The sequence below is a fragment of the Nannospalax galili genome, unplaced genomic scaffold (genome assembly GCF_000622305.1).
Source record: "Nannospalax galili isolate Female #2095 unplaced genomic scaffold, S.galili_v1.0 scaffold100, whole genome shotgun sequence".
In the NCBI taxonomy this organism is placed as follows: Eukaryota; Metazoa; Chordata; class Mammalia; order Rodentia; family Spalacidae; genus Nannospalax; species Nannospalax galili.
In genome coordinates, this window is record NW_008352891.1 from 9673685 (window position 1) to 9685949 (window position 12265).

Sequence of the window (12265 nt, forward strand, 5' to 3'; positions counted from 1 at the left end):
CCTGCATGAAGATGTAATCAGTTCTGCTTTCTGCTCCAGCCACCTCTGCCACCATGACTGCACATCATTATAAACCTTAATCCCTCTGGAATCATAAGTCAAATACACTCTTCCTTTTATAAGTTGCCTTGGCCGTGGTGTTTTATCACAGCAACAGAAAAGTAACTACTACAAAGAAGAAAGGGGTTGTTTCAGCTTACAACGTATAGCCATCACTGAGGGGAGTCAGGGCAGGAACTCAAGCAGAAAATTGAAGCAGAAACCATGGAGGAATGCTGCTTCTTGCCTGACTTCCAGACTTATGCTTAGCTAGCTCAGCCCTGCCCAGGTGCACTCCCCACATTGGGCTGGGCCCTCCTATATGAGTGCATAGTTAAGACAGTTCTCCACAGACATGCCCACAAGTCAATCTGATCTGCTCAATCCCTTAATTGAGAGTCCCTTCTCAGGTGATTCTAGGCTGTGTCAAGGTGACCGTTTAAGCTCACTGAACAACCTGATGGTCACAAAGTCCCCTGTAGGAACTACCACACAGCCACAGCTTTGGAACTGGGCAAAGTAGGCTTGTGTGCAAGGCATCTGGAGTCAGCGTGGAATGATCCCTTCAGGTTTCTGGTAAAGGAGTGCACTCTGCGTGGGGATCACCCACCTCTTGGGTTTGCTATACCTCTTTGACTAGATCTCATTTGTCCTAATACAATTCCTAACCTTTCAACATGTCATAAACTAGTCCACAGTCATACCACCCTGAAATGGCCTGATCTCATTGAAATTTTTTAAACTTGATTTTGTTGCCTTTGTTTTTGTAAATGAATTTCTCTTTTCTTCAACTGTTATTTGTGTGTATGAGAGAGAGAGAGAGAGAGAGAGAGAGAGAGAGAGAGAGGTGAATGCAGACTGTGTGTGTAGAGGTCAGAGAACAATTCTAAGGAGTTGTCTCCTTCCACCATGGTAATCCCAGGATCAAACTCAGGTCTTTGGGCATATACATGAGGCAAATACTTTTACCTGCTAAGCCATCCCATCCACCAATGTAACATGCATATCTTAAAGAGACCTCTAGCAAGGAAGTGAGCAGCTGAAATCCATGAAGCAGAAATGCTAAGTGATTAGGTCACTGGAGATTTTATCAGCAGCATTATTCTTTTCAAAACGCTGACCAGACTGTCTCGAAACTCGTGGCATCCGTGCACCACCTCCTCCTGAGGCTGGGACCTTCAGCATCCTTCCAGCATTTGTGCCACCTCACCGCATACCCACTTCTGGACTCGCTTGTCTTCTCCATTCTATTTTCTGGGGCTAAAAGGAAAAGGACACAGAACGCGCTGGGCTTCATTTTCCATTTCTCTCTTTGACCATCCCTCCTATTTTCTCCTGTCTTTCCTTTACCATCCTCTTCTGCCCATTTGTCTGTCTCCCTTCCCTTCCCCCTTCTTTCTTACTTCTCCCTCCTATCCCTTCCCTTCATCTGCCAATCTATTTGCAATGATCTATCTACGATTCTCCTCCACCCCCATACACACCTGGGATTAAGCGGAGGACATTGTTTATGCCAGGCATAAACTCTACCACCAAACCGTATGCCTAATCTCATCTCCAAATTCTTACAGGCACATCAAATGCTGCCCTGGTGGTGAAGGACTCAGAAGTCACACTCATGCACTGCTTCCCTGGGATGGCTGACCACTCAGAACCATCAACTCAGTCATTATCAGTGAGAAACCTGGTTTCCAAAGCTGAGACAGACATGCAGAAGATACCACTGATACTGGGAGGACAGCAACCCTCCTGCAAGCTGGGGTGTAGGCGGGACAGAGGCAGGGACTCTATATAGAAGTTGTGCCCCTGGATCCCAAGAGTAAGAAAGACCCCATATAACACAGACAATGTCACATGTGGTTAGCACAGAGGCACAAATGACTCCAGCAGAACTGGAAGCCAGGCAGCCTTGCTGAAGGGCAGACAGAGAGGACGTTTTTGGTCAGACTAGAAATGGGCAGTCTGAAAGTGGAAGAAAGTACATGATCTAGTGGACTTGGCTTGGTCTATTATGCAAGAAGGGAGAGGAAGTGATGCATTTATAACTTTTAACACAGGAGGGATAACCATCACATCATAAGAGGTAATATGCAAATGCATGAAGATCTGTGCTACGTAAATGCATATTTACACTGCCATGAAGTTCACGTACTGTATTTCATCATGACCATGAGAGAATGTACAGACACCTGGAACATTTATAAACACAGAGACGCACTAATAAATGTATTCATACATGTCCAAAATACACACAACCATTCAACATGTGCCGAGTAACCAGGAAGCCAGAAATATATAAACACCGTCCTGCTCTGCAAGCTTTCCCTTTCTTTCGTTCTTCTTGCATTGACTAATTTCCAGTCCCTCAAACCTGAGGAAAGTTTTTTAGTTTTTGTATTTACATTTGGTGTGTGTATGATGTATGTGCACATGTGGGGCTGGTAGTGCTCTGGGCTGTGCATGTGTACAGAGGCCAGAGGAAGATGTGTGGTGTTTTGCTCTTTCACTCTCTGCCTTACTCTTTTGATATAGAGTTTCACAGTGAACGTGGATCTAGGCCTGCAGCCAGCCAGCCCCAGTGACCCTGCTGTCTCCCCTACCCCATCTGTGGGGTTAGAGGTGTGGATGCAGTCATACCCAGCTTTTGATGTGAGTCCTGGGATCCAAACTCAGGTCCTCAGGCTTGTGCAGCAAGTGCTCTTACCCACTGTGCCATCTCCTCTGCCTTGCTAGGCTCTTTAAAAATATTTAATAACTTCAAATTCTTTTTTTTGCCTCAAGCAAAAGAAAATATTTTCTTTAGACTATCAAAGATTTTACAAATGTCATTTTTCATGCTTTCTCTCTAGCATCTAAACTCATTTTTTATTGAGACACTGTGGTTTGTTTTTGTTTCTAATTAGGTGAATTTTCTGGTTCAGGGCTTTTGGCAGTGCCAGAAAGTATAATTAAGTTCATGCTGGCCACAAGAAGAGACTTTTGGCAAAGCATATTTTTATTCCCTTCCCGTTTAAAAGAAAAAAGTTTCAGGATGCTGGCCAAACTGATTAGCTATAACTGGGTAAAAGGCCCTGGCTTTAAACTGTCTCCCCAAGTTGTGGGCTGCCAACCCTCAACCCTCGGGCTTCCGGAGGCCTCTGCTCTGGAGTTCAAAGTCCAGCATCAGATACTCTGTAAAGCTTCTATGAAGTTTGCCTGAGGGGATATCTTTGAGACTAATCCCATGGCCTCCTTCCAAATGAGAGGCAAATGGACAGTCTTGCTTCAAATAAGAACCTGGAGCAGCCCAGGACAGGCCCCTTTGACACAGAGTGGGACCAGTCAAGCCACTTAAAAGGAGTCAGACAGTAACCGAGATGTGGCTTTGAGAAAAGAGTCTCGATGACCAGGGAGATTGTTCAATGGCAAAGCGCTTGCCATGCAAGCATGAGGAACAAAGTTCAACCCCCAGAACTGACATACAAAAGCTGGGTGTGGGGGACATACACTTGTAATCCTAGCATCAGAGAGGCTGAAACAGGTGGATTCCTGACACTTGTCAGCCAGTCAGCCTAGACTGCTGGGTGAGTCCCGGGCCCCAGTGAGAGAGCATGTCTCAAAAAATGAGTGAATGACTCTTGAGTAACAGCATTCGAGGTTCGCCTCTGGTATCTACATGCACAGCACACACAGAAACACACGCACAGAGGAACTCCAGAAGGTGGAAGAAGGAGGGGCATGGTCTGTTTTCCTCTCATAGACTCACGAGGAGGTTGTGGTAGCTCCTACTATTCTTACTTTGTTAAAAAGGTTTATAACTCACACCTGCCCCTTTGCAAATACCAGTCCTTAGGTTACTTGAAGCTTCTCTGAGAGAACTGTTCAGAACTGATGGGGAGATGTGCTTGGCCCTTTGTGACACTTCTAGGAGCGTAGATTAAAACTGATGATTGCAAGTAGAGAAGGTGTGAAAAGAGCTTCTCACAAAGTAGCCTGAAGAACCATGTAAGAAAAAGCCATGGGATAAAAGGAAATGTCAGAAGGAACAAAGGGCAGATGGAGGGAGGGAAGGAGAGAAGGAAGAAGAAATATGTGCAGAGGTGGAGGTGCACACCTGTGTAACAAATCACATTTTACAGTTGAGAGACATCAGAAAGAAAACTTTGAAAGTTAAAGACTGTCAGGCTATTGTCCCACAAAACAGAGTTTTAGCAATACTGATTAAGCTTGGAATCTTCCTCTCTGCTGGATAAGCTTTCCTAGTGCTGGAAGGTATCATACGTGGTATGGGGAGAAAAGTTATCAACAGTCTTACTCAGTTGTGAACCGTGTGAGCAATACATGCCAGGGGAGAAACTGGCATGAATGTGATGGGAGTATCCAACCACTTTCTGATTGGGTTTAAGAACTGCTCCATAGGACAGAACTTAGGCCTGGTACCATAACCTTACCAATAACCCATGGCTAGAGAGATCACAGGCCCCAGGGTAGAATATACTACTATTACTTTGCTAAGTGGATATATGTATCAAACTTTCTTCTAAATACTTACCTTCATATGTTTAGATTAGTACTGTTCTCCGCCCTCATCAAAGAAGCTTCTATTTGCAATTAGTGAGATTCACAACTGGTCAAAGTGCAGAGGACAGGTATGTTGGAAAGCCCAGTTCCAAATGCAACATCTGTATTAAACATGCTTTCTCCAAGGCTTGGGGAACATGACAGAAGAAGGAATGGAAAGGTTATAAGTGCCAAAGATTGGGGAGGACCAGGGTGAAACGTGTCTTTGAAATATGATGGAAACTGTACTCATGAGCTCACAGCAGCTGTAGTTGCCTATACAAGATCAAGCCAACCAGTATTACAGGATGGAGGGAGGCAATCAAGAGGCTCTACCCCTAGCTGAGGAGCTGTCGGCATCTGAGACTGACGCAGGAGAGTCAGCTTTTTTCAGGGATATGGACACTAGTGGATTGCCCACACTTCAGTGGATAGCCTTACATCCATGTACATAAAATCAGCAGTAATTAGATTCAGTTGTTTATAAAAAAAAAAAAAAGAAAGACATTTAAGTTGGGAGGGGGATGTGGTCTGAGAGTAGTTGGAGGGGGAGAAAGGGCAGATATGATCAAATACATTGTATATATTTCTAAAAGAATGAATTAAAATACTTAAAAATACTGTTTCCTAGCACCTCCTTCTTCTCTGAATTTATCTTCAGAGGACTGGGTACACTGAAGAACCAAAGGTGAGCCTTGTAATCATTCTACTCTTTGAAACCCTCCTAGGCTTCCTGAAGCATACTCAGAGTTTCCAAGTAGATGCGATTATTAGCTGTAGACCTTGACGGTGCCTAAACATGTATTTTATTACTTTCTAGACATTCCTCTGTGTGTGATTAAACATTGGCACTACAGCATAATTTCCTTTCTTCTGTACATATGTAGAGTGAACTCAGACACATAGTGACAGAGAAGAGAACATTTCAAATTGACTTACTGGGGGTCTGATGTCTTTGTTGAACTAAGAAAAGTCTTTGTGTTTATATGGCTGCGGAGATTCATCTTGATTGTCACCTTCATGGGATCTGGAATCACCTAGCAGACACCCCTCTTGGTTCCTCTGTGAAAGAGTTTCTAGACTGGACTGACTGAGGTAAAAACACCCTCAAATTCAAATGGCACCAGTCCATGGACTGAGGTCCTAGATAGAGTGAAAAGGAGAAAGTAAACTGAGCTCCAGTAACCACCTGTCTCTGGTTCCTGATTGCGCACACTGTGACCAGCCACCTCACACTCTTGGAAGCATGCTTTCCTTACCATGGTGGACTGTATACTCAGACTGTGAGCCAAAAGAAGCCTTTCCTTTTCAAGTTACGTTTATCAGATATCTTATCACAGCGGTGAGGAAAGTAAATTTAGTTACACTTTTCTGCTGTTGTGATAAAACACCATGACCAAGGTTACTTACAAAAGGAAGTGTTTATTTGGCTTACAGTTCAGAGGGTTAGGGTCCATAATGGTGGAGGAGGTATGGTGGCAGAGGTGACTAGAGCAGAAAGCTGAAGGCTCACATCTTCAAGCAGACACAGGAAGCAGAGAGAGTGACTGGAAATCTAACATGGCTTAAGAATTCTCAAAGCCAGGAGGGTGGGTTTCAACCTCCACTGGTATAGCAGCTTTGATCTCACAGATTGCCAGAGAGTGCCAAGTTCTGGCCTCCCTCTGGTGTAGGGGATGAGAACACAAGGGACTGCCTGAGAGCCCCTGGATCCTGCCTCCAAGTGGTAGTGAGCTTCCCCTGATTGCACCATTCTTATCCCCTCACCTGGGATTTGTGAAGCCCCTCCCAAGGCCTCAGGGCAGATCGAGCTTTTGTTGGCTAAGGCTGAGATTCTAGCAGACAGCCTGAGAGGGTGGGTTCCTACCTCCATCTATGTAGCAGCTCTGATCTCAGCAGACCACAAGAGAGTGCCAAGTTCTGGCCTCCCTTGGGCCTCCCTCTGGCAGAGGGCCTGAGAACACAGGGGATATCCTGAGAGCCCCTGGATCTTGCCTCCACTTGGTGAAGGAACCCTGAGTGTACCTGACTAGAACCTGAATTGGGCTTCTGTGGGTACTCCTGAATAGCTGATCTGAAGCCATGAATTCCCTTCAAATTAAACCTGAGAGAACCTGAAGCCTGTACCAACCAACCAGCTTTACATAACCAATAAAGAAAGGATCTAGGCAACCTAATAATACAAACAGAAGCATACTTCAACTTAATTCTCATATCAGAATCATAAACAACAAAAGAAATTCAGATGCCAAAATCACAGCAAAAGAATAATAAAATGGAAAGCCAAAGCACTATGTCTCCACCAAACTCCACCACTCCTGTAGAAGAGTTCTACAAGTAGAGCCCCCTAGAGATAACCCAGGACACTGAATTTAAAAGAACAATCATAAAAATGATCAAGGAATTCAACAAATTTAAACAACACATGAACAAACAAATCAAAGAACTAAAAGAAGATAGGGATAAACTTCTGAATGAAATAAAAAAAAGAGATAGAAACACTGAAGAACACTCAGGCAGAAATGAAGGAGGAAGTGCAAAACTTAATAAGCCAACTTGAAACAACAGGGCAAAGCCTCACCATTAGAATGAATGAAATAGAAAACAGAGTATCAACACTGGAGGACAAAATTGAAGAATTGGACCACTCAAGCAAAGATTATGGAAAATTTTTTTTAAAAACACAGGAATGGAATATGCAAGAGATGTGGGACACCATGAAAAGAACAAATTTATTGATCATAGGAATAGAGGAAGGAGAAGAACTTCAGGTTAATGATATTGACCAGATCTTAAACAGGATTGTAGAAGAGAATTTCCCAAAATTAAGGAAAGACATCCCCATACAAATACAGGAAGCACATAAATCAAATAGACAGGATCAGAAAAGAAACTCCATGACATATCATAGTAAAAACACTAAATGTACAGAACAAAGAGAGAATACTGAAAGCAGCAAAAGGAAAGCAAGTCACACACAAAGAAAAGCCCATTAGAATTACAGCTGACTTATCAATGCAAAGTATGAAAGCCAGAAGGGCCTGGACAAAAGTATTTCCAGTTCTGCCTGACAATAGATGGCAGCCCAGAATACTTTACTCAGCAAAAATGTCTATCATAGTTGAAGGGGAAAGAAAAATCTTCCATGACACAAATAGCCTGAAAGAATACATGGCCACAAAAACAGCCTTTCAAAGAATACTTGAAGCAATACAGAGAGCAGAGACAGAAATAAATATACCCCAGGGGCAATTAAAGAAAATAAATAAAGGTGGGGTTGGAGAGATGGTTCAGCAGCTAAGAACAATGTTCTTGCAGAAGGCCTGAGTTCGAATCCAAGCACCCACATGGCAGCTAACAGCTGTCTGTAATTCCAGTTTCAGGGGATCTGACAGCCTCTTCTGCCCTCTGCAGGCATTGCACGACACAGGTGCACTTACCGACATGCAGGTAATACAAGCATACACATAAAAAATAAACAAATAAAATATTAAAAAAGAAAATAAATAAAGGTATAATTGAGGAAACACAAAATTAGACAGAAAACATAAGCAGCAATCAAAATGATGGCAACCAATACACATCTTTCAATAATAACCTTAAATATCAATGAACTGACTCCCCAGTAAAAAGACACAGGCTAAGTGAATGGATTAAGAAACAAAATCCATCTTTTCGCTGTGTGCAAGAAACCCACCTCACCTTCACAGACAGGTACTACCTTAAGATAAAAGGATGGAAAGGAATATTCCAAGCAAATGGCAGTAAGAAACAAGCAAGAGTTGCAAATCTAGTATCTGTTAAAATAGACTTCAAAGCAAAACTAATCAGAAGACATAAAGAGGGTCATTCATTCTGATCAAAGGAACAGTTAACCAAGAAGATATTACAATCTTTAATATACATGCACCAAACTCTGGTGCCCCCAAATTCATAAAAACAACACTACAGGACTTTAAGACACAGATAAACCCCAACTCAATACCCCACTGTCTCCATTAGGCAGGTCAACTGGGCAATGAATAAACAGAGAGACATCTGAATTAAATGATACCATACACAAATGGACCTAATAGACATCTTTTGAATATTCCAACCAAGCACCAAAGAATACACATTCTACTCAGCACCCCATGGAACTTTTTCAAAAATTGACCACATACTGGGCTGTGAAACAAGCATCAACAATTACAAAAACTTGAAATAATCCCATGCATTCTATTGGACCACAATACAATAAAGCTCAAAATCAACACTGGACAAAGCCCTAGTCACTACATGAACTTGTGGGGATTGAATAACACACTCCTAAGCAATGAGTGGGTCAAAGGAAAAATTAAGAAAGAAATGAAAGAATTCCTGGAATTCAATGAAAAGGACAATACAGCACAACACAACCTCTGGGACACTTTAAAAGCAGTCCTAAGAGGGAAGTTTATAGCTCTAAGTACCTACATTAAAAAACTACAAAGAGCCCAAATAAATGACCTAACACTGCAATTCAAGACACTAGAAAGGGAAGAAAAAATGAAACCCAAACCCAGAAGAAGAGAAGAAATAACAAAAACCATAGTAGAAATTAATGAAATAGAAATAGAGAAAAAAATACAAAGAATCAATGAATCTAAGAGCTGATTCTTTGAAAAGCTAAGCAAGATAGACAGACCCTGAGCCCAGTTAACCAAAAGAAAGAAAGAGATAATCCAAATCAACAAAATCAGAGACGAAAGGGGAAACATCACAGCAGACACCCAAAAGATCCAGACAAAAGACACCAAAGTTCTCTACAATGAAAATTTTAAATTGTTAAAGAAAGAGATTGAGGAAGAACCAGGAGATGGAAGGACCTCCCATGCTCATGGATTGGAAAAATTAATATTGTGAAAATGAACATCCTACCAGAAGTGATATATAGATTCAATATAGGGAATATTTTAAAAACCTATATGCTACTAAATTTGAAAATCTAAAAGAAATGGATGAATATCTAAAATATGGGAACCTCCAAAGTTAAACCAAGAAAAGATCAACAGTTTAAACAGACCCATAACATATAAGAAAATTGAAACAGAAATACAAAGCCTCCCAATTAAAAAAAGCCCAGGCCCAGATGGATTTACAGCAAAATTCTACCAGACATTTAAAGAAGACCTCCAACCAATACTACTTAAATATTCAAAATGATAGAAACAGAGGGAGAACTCCCAAATTCCTTCTATGAAGCCAGCATCACTCTACTACCCAAACCAGATAAAAACACAACCAAAAAAGAAAACTGGAGACCCATATCCTTTTTGAACATAGATGAAAAAATTCTCAACAACATACTTGAAAATTACGTACAGATACACATCAAAAAGATCATTTACCATGATCAAGTAGGCTTTATCCCAGAGTTGCAGGGATAGTTCAATACGCGCAAGTCAATAAACATCGTTAATTATATAAATGGACTCAGACAAAAAACACATAGTCATCTCAATAGATGCAGAAATGGCTTTTGACAAAATTCAGCATGGATTTATGTTCAAAGTCCTAGAGGGAATTGGACTGGAGGGAACATACCTCAACATAATTAAAGCCACATATAACAAACCCACAGTGAACATCATTCTAAATGGAGAAAAACTGGAAGCATTCCCATTAAAATCAGGAACCAGACAAGGATGTCCACTATCTCCATTCCTTTTCAACATAGTGCTTGACACTCTTGCTAGAGCAATAAGACAGGAGAAGGAAATTAAAGGAGTACTAATTGGAAAAGAAGAGGTCAAATTATCACTTTTTGCAGAGGATGTGATACTGTAGCTAAAAGATCCCAAAAGTTCTCTATACTTTCAGTATAGTGGCAGGTTATAAAATCAATCTACAAAATCAGTAGCCTTTCTATATACCAATAACAAGCAATTGGAGAAAGAATACAGGGAAATGCTCCCATTCATAATTGCTGCAAAAAATAAAAATACCTTGGAATGAATCTGACCAAAGACACCAAAAATCTCTACAATGAAAAATTTAAATCATTAAAGAAAGAGATTGAGGAAGATATCAGAAGATGGAAGGACCTCCCATGCTCATGGATTGGAAGAATTAATATTATGTAAATGACCATCCTACCTAAAAGTCATATGTAAATTCACCACAATCCCAATCAAAATCCCCATGACATACTTCACAGAATCAGAAAAATAAATCCTTAAGTTTGTATGGAAGCACAAAAGACCCTGGATAGCCAAAGCAACCCTGAGCACAAAGAGCAAAGGTGGGGGAATTACTATTCCTGATCTCAAAGTATACTACAGAACTATAGTCATAAAAACAGCATGGTAATGGCACAAAAATAGATCAACAGAAGATCCAAACCTGAGATAATCAAAAATGTAAAGAGAAAACCCACAGAATGGGAAAAAAAAACTTCACCAGTGACCCACCGAAAAAAAAACTTCACCAGTGACCCATCTGACAGAGGTTTAACATCCAGAATATATAAAGAACTCAAAAAACAAAGAATAGAAAAACCAAATGACCTAGTGAAAAGATGATCTAAATATCTAAACAAAGAGTTCTCAAGGGAAGAAATATAGATGGCTAAGAAACATCTCAAAAGTGTTCAACATTGTTAGTAATTAGGGAAAGGCAAAATAAAATCACCCTAAGGTATCTCCTTACTCCAATCAAACTGTCTAGGATGAAGAGAACAAATGATACCAAATGTTGGCAAGGATGTGGAGAAAGGGGACTGCTCATTCACTGCTGGTGGGATTGCAAATTCATGCAGTCTCTATGGAAAACAGTCTGGAGAACTCTTAAAAAACTGAAAATGAACCTAACATATGACCTGGTTATACCACTCCTTGGCATACACCCAAAGGACTCATCCTATTGTAGAGAAACTTGTACAACCATGTTTGTTGCTGGTCTTTTCACAATAGCTAAGAGATGGAAGCAACCTAAGTGTCCGTTAACTGACGAGTGGTTAACAAAAATGTGGTATATTTACACAATGGAGTTCTGTTCAGCAGTAAAGAAAGATGAAATAACGAAATTTGCAGGTAAATGGATGGCCTAGAAACTGTTATACTAAGTGAAGTAACACAGACTCAGAAAAACAAATGACATATATTCTCCCTCATATGTGGATCCTAGCATCAAATCCTTTAAATTCCAGGCCCTTTTAATAACATGATGCTGTACAGCAGTCCCTTCCGCATGAAATAACTACCATCATCACGACTTTGGCTGAACCTGATTGCTAAACATCGTCACATTTGGGCTTATTGATGGCCGTGCTTGTTCATTAAAGGAGGGCCAAGCAGGGTCATTGGACCCTCACCAGTTTATCCAGCCACTTTTCCCAGTCAACTGTATGTAATTTGGCTCTAATCACACTTGGCTGCCTGAATTTGGGGAGGGCTAAAGTATATAATCTGAGGAAAGCTAGGAAGAGAGGCATGAGCCATGCTGGGTAAAGGCTTTCCAGTGTGCAGACCCTCAGGTCATACATATACCTCAGCAATCCCACAGGTATCTCAGTGAGTAAGCTCAATAAATTCATTGGTTCCCCAGCAAAACTTTAATCAAACATTGGCTTGTCACTAGAACCTTAAAAGGGAATAAACATTGCTTAGCATCCCCAGGAAAGAAGTCTCACAACAGATGGAAAATTTATTTGTTAATGCTATTATCT

General features: G+C 41.1%; 1 pseudogene; it reads left to right on the forward strand.

Moving 5' to 3' along the window:
- The first annotated feature begins 394 nt into the window (after positions 1-394).
- The window catches only part of LOC103747674, a 69385-nt pseudogene continuing 57514 nt past the window's right edge, over positions 395-12265 (forward strand).